The sequence below is a fragment of the Mustela erminea genome, chromosome 2 (assembly GCF_009829155.1).
Source record: "Mustela erminea isolate mMusErm1 chromosome 2, mMusErm1.Pri, whole genome shotgun sequence".
In the NCBI taxonomy this organism is placed as follows: domain Eukaryota; kingdom Metazoa; phylum Chordata; class Mammalia; order Carnivora; family Mustelidae; genus Mustela; species Mustela erminea.
In genome coordinates, this window is record NC_045615.1 from 48,278,546 (window position 1) to 48,283,588 (window position 5,043).

The 5,043-nt window shown below is 43.4% G+C and overlaps 1 long non-coding RNA gene across 1 annotated transcript; it reads right to left on the reverse strand.

The window, feature by feature from the left end:
- Positions 1 to 291: 291 nt before the first annotated feature.
- On the reverse strand, positions 292 to 4,233 carry LOC116584480. The gene is made up of 3 exons (XR_004283212.1): positions 4,039 to 4,233; positions 3,627 to 3,859; positions 292 to 631 (listed from the first exon to the last, which is right to left on the reverse strand). It is a non-coding gene; the product is annotated as an uncharacterized LOC116584480 (long non-coding RNA).
- Between the last annotated feature and the right edge of the window lie 810 nt (positions 4,234 to 5,043).

The following is a 5,043-nucleotide window of genomic DNA, read 5'->3' on the forward strand; positions in this document are numbered from 1 at the left end:
AAAAGTCTCTCAGTTGAGAAACACAGTAAAAAATTAAGCTATTTTCAGAGCTTTCTCTAAATGTTTCCTAAAAAAACAAGGACAGCAGCAAAAAACAAAAAACAAAAAACAAAAAAACAAAAACAAAAACCACCCTTATGAAGAAAGACTCTTTTCTTACTATAGGCACTGTGCTCTTATTTATACAAATATGGTCTACACGCCCAAAGGGTAATTGATGAATTACATAAAACCTTTCCTACCAACACACACCATTTTTAATCACACTCTCTCTAATTTAAATTTGTGATTTTTATTTTTAAGTGAAAAAGAAGGAGAGGGGAGGTGATCTTCTCTTCTTTGATGGTGTGATCTTTGCTGGAGTATTTGCAAAATGGCTAGAAGTTGTCATTCCTCCATGAAGAGGCAGAGTCTGTTTCTCTAGCTGTTGACTCTGAATTGTGCTTGTGACGTAATTTGGCCAGTAGCATGTGGCAGGAGGGACAGCACTCTGTTTCTGAGCCTATGCTTCAACACACCTCAAATGCTTCCTTTCTCCACTTGCTTCCATTACTGGGGACTAGGCTCGCTTGCATCTGTATCTTCTTGGAAGAAGCTGCTGGAGGGATGTGGGAGACAAAGAGGATGAGCCCTGGGGAGTAGAGAGGAGTTGGCCCAGTCAGATAAAATCCCAGAGAAATGACCCCAACCCATGGGCAATCTACCTCCAAACAAGAGAGGTTAGGTGAGGCCACGAGAATCCCACATCCTGGCCCTGACCTGCGCCTGACTTCAGCTGTAGGAGAAACACATGCTTATTGTTTCTGGCCACTGGCTTTTGGAGTTGTGTTTGATGCAGCATTGTGTATAAAATAGGAACTACTACAAACTATTATTTGTTACTGACAAGACACCAGCTCATGATGAAGTCAGATGGCATTTTTTTACAAAATATAGATAGAACAGTGAAGTACCTGTGACTTAGCATTCTGTTGCATTAAAGATTTTGGCCCCTGTGACACTTACTGACAGTGTCTAGCCATTTAGTACATCTAGTTTTGATGTTAGATATAGCAAGTAAGTGTAAAAGAAGAAACCGAGTATGCCTATGGGCAGGACACTGCTATGGAGGAATATCTGTGTGTACTCCCCCCACTGCATTCATATGCTGAAGCCTTAACTCCCAGTGTATGGGAGACATGAAGCTTCTAAAGAAGCAATTAAGGTAAAATAAGATCATAAAGGTGATGCCCTGAAAGGATCGATGTCTTCATGAGAAGGAATACTAGAGAACAATCTCTCTCTCTCTCTCTCTCTCTCAACACAAAGAAGAGGTCTTACGAACACATGGCAGGATGGCAGAGGGCTCCAAGCCAAGAGAAGACACTCAGTGTGACGTCTACTTTGCCAGTATCCTCACCTTGAACTTCGCAGCCTCCAGAACTGTAAGAAATACATTTTAATTGGTTAAGCCATACAATCAATTCTGTTTCCTTATGGCAGTCTGTGTTGACTGATACAGACTGGAAAGGCAAAGAAGAGAGAACATAGTAACAGCTAATAATGATTGCTTCCCAGCAATCGAAAGATGTATTAAATCTAATTTCATGGAGCCCCCCACAACAACCCAGGGAGGTAGCTACTATTACTAGCACTGTCACATTTTTATAGATGAGAAAACTGAGACAAAGAAAGTGTAAGTAGCATGACCAAGTTCTCCTGGTTAGTAAATGGCAGAGTTAGCATTTGAATTGAAGAGGTCTCTCTAGAAGCTGTACTCCAAATGACTACTTTAGGCTGCTAAGAAGAAATGAGCAGTGGCAAATGAAGGCAGGAAGAGAAAGAGGAAAGAGAAAATGATAAGGAGGGACAGTGCTAGTGATCAGAACCTGTTGTTTTTCAGGGCATCTTTTTCTGACTCAGTTTACCCCTGAGGGATACATCTCAAAGCTGGTTGGTCCCCAAACCCAACTCAGTGAGAGAGCTTGGCTATGGAGATCTGCACAGGACTTTTAGATACGTTCTGCATTTTTTCTTTCCCTGTTCTCACAGACTGAACTGCTAAATCTTTTTAGGACCCCTTGGGCCCCAACCCTGAAAGCAGGCTTTGGGTAGAAACAGCCATGGCAGTGCAACCAAACTTGATGAGAAATTCCTTGTGGTCTGGTACACGATACACTGCTGCATATGGCATGCTATTTATTGAAAATATGAATAGGCATGTTTTATTATAATAAAACAAAATTCTAGGTACACATATAGGCATGAATAAGATGGTATTTAAAAGTATTTTTCTAGCATTGCTCCATATTGAATACATACAGGATGAATTTACAAATTGCTCATGTTATTAATTCTGCCTAAGATGTAGAAGATTAACTTGATACTGATTAGGTTGCCAAGATTTAAATTGCTAAGGAAAACATCTGAAATATGGCTAGGACCCCTCCTGGCCAGAGGGGTTGCTGCGGTCTTCATACAAGCAAGAAGGCAATGTCTTAAAAATTCTTTAGCCCTCTGTCATGTTAGCTAGAGAAGACAGGACTCACCGAGAAAATTATCCCCCATTCTCCCAAGTGCCCTTTGGTCCCAGAGGATGTAGAAGAGAAGCAAAAGAAGTTCCATACTCACTGAGATGTGTGAGGAAGGTCTGAGAGTTGAGAGCCACTGTGGCTGCCAGAGGGTCCCTATTTTTAGGAAGGAGGGCCTCTGTTGGGATAGTTGGGCAAGGTTTCAGTGGGTAAGTAGCAGTAGCCTGAGTAAAAAGCAAGATCAAGTTGGGGACAGTGTGGAAAGTGGGGAGACCATGAACTGACTGTACAAGAGAATGGCTTCCTTGAGTCACCCCAGCCCCACATGCCTTGACAGTTAATGCAGTAAAGGACAGTCAGTGTGCCAAGATGAGATCAGACAAGCTGCAGCCCAAAGAAAGTCGGTAAAGATGAGAAACCAATGCACAGATCAGACGGGGGCGCGGGGGGTTGCCCAGCCGTTTCAGGACATGATATGAAGTTCTTTCTGGATCTAGACCCCATTCTGGGGAAAACAAGGGAGGAGAGAACATGTAGAGGGACTGCTGTCTGGAGATGACATCTGGAGTTTGAATGGACGGACTGCATTCCCAAGAGACTCAGAGGTATGCAGGAAGTGATGACATTGCTTTCCATTGGCTCATGTCAATGTTCTTCTTTCCTGCCTCTCCGTCCCATGTGCAGTCAAGTGAAATAAGGAATGGATGGGCAAACCGAGCTTCGTTTGAGACTCGGAAATGTCTGCCCTAACAAAATGTGACTATAAACAATAAAGCCTCTACGTGTCCAAAATGAAAGTGACTTCCCTGCCAAGAATTCAGTCAGCTACACGTTAGGGTTAGGTGTATATGCTGCGACACTACTCTGTTCTTACAAATTCTCTCTGCTGTTTATGTTACACAATATTGATGGAGATTCTAATCAGAGGAAGAAGAGTATGAAACTAGTGATTTGCATGTCTAAATCAACATTTGAAAAGGTACAGATACATTTTCCTTATGGACATGAAAACATAAAATGCAATTGGAAGTTACTAAATATTTAATATATTCCTACAGTAGTCTATCACGACGTAACAAAGCACTCAAAATGAAGTGTAAAAAGAACAATATTTACTGTCTCATGGTTTCTGTGGCTCAGGAATTTGGAGAGGGCACCGTTGGCTTGGCTAGTCTCTGCCCGGCAATGCGTGGGACTTCAGCAGGACCACATCAAGGTGGGAGGGATGGAATCATTGAAGGCTTGACTGAAGCCAGAGGACACAAGGTGGCTCTCTCACGTGGTGGAAAGCAAGTTGCTTCTCCCACAGGGCTGCCTGAGTGTCCCCAGGACGTGGCAATTATCTTGACCTGGAGGGAACACTTCATAGGCTCAATGGACTTGTGTTGATTTTTAGAACCTGTCTTCGGAAGTACCACAGCACCACTTTCTACGGTCTTCCATTGGTCACGTAGAGCCTCTTGATTCTGTGTGGGAGGAAATTACATAGGATACTGTATTAATTATGCATTGCTGTGCCACAAATTACCTTCACACTTATCAGCTTAAAGCAAACCCATTTATTATGTACAGTTTCTGTGGGTGGGGAATCCAGAAGCATCTTCAAGGGCTTGTTCTGGCTCTCAGGTCTCTCCTGAGGTTACCTTTAAGCTATCGCCTGGGGCTACGGTCGAGGTTTGACCGGGGCCGAAGAACCTGCTTCCAAGCTTTCTTGTTTGTTGGTAAGCTGCAGTTCCTTGCCTTGGGGGCCTCTCCATAGGCTGCTGAGTGTGGTGCACTGTGGTAACACAGCAGCTGACCTCCCCCAAACTGACTCATGTGGAAGACAGAAAAAACCCCCCAAAGCCCCCTTCCACTTATCTTGGAAGTGACACACTACACTGGTTTCCTGTTGCTGCTTACCACGAACTTAGTGACTTAATTAGCACATATTTGGACCAGAAGCCCCAAATAGGTTTTGCTAAGCTGAAGTCAAGGTGGAGATAGGCCTGTGTTCCCTTTGGAAGCTTTAGGGGAGAATCCATTTCCCTGCTTTTTCCAGCTTCTAGAGGCCAGCTGAAATCTTTGGTTTCTGGTCCTTTCTCTATCTTCAGAAACATAGGCATGCCATCTTTCAATCCCTCTGACTCTGACTCTCTTCCGCCTTTTAAGAACCCTTTGGTGAACACTGGGACCACTCAAGGAATTCAGCATAATCTCTCTATCTCAAGATCTTTAAATCAATCCCCTCTGCAAAGTCCCTTGCTGCATATGGTAACGATTCAACACATTCACAGGTTTAGGATTTGGGGATTTGGATGTGGCCGTAACTGGGGAACCATTACCCTGCTTACCACACATACCATAACTTTTGCCATTTTATATTGGGCCCACAGACCAAACTTGGTACAATCAGGAGATGACTATTCCCGGGTGTGAATACTGGGAGCTGGAGAGCAGTGGGGGCCATTTTGGAGGTGACGACCACATTTTTATATGACCATTACACCACTTTATAAAAAGTGTCAACTACTGCTTCAGAATACAATACTGT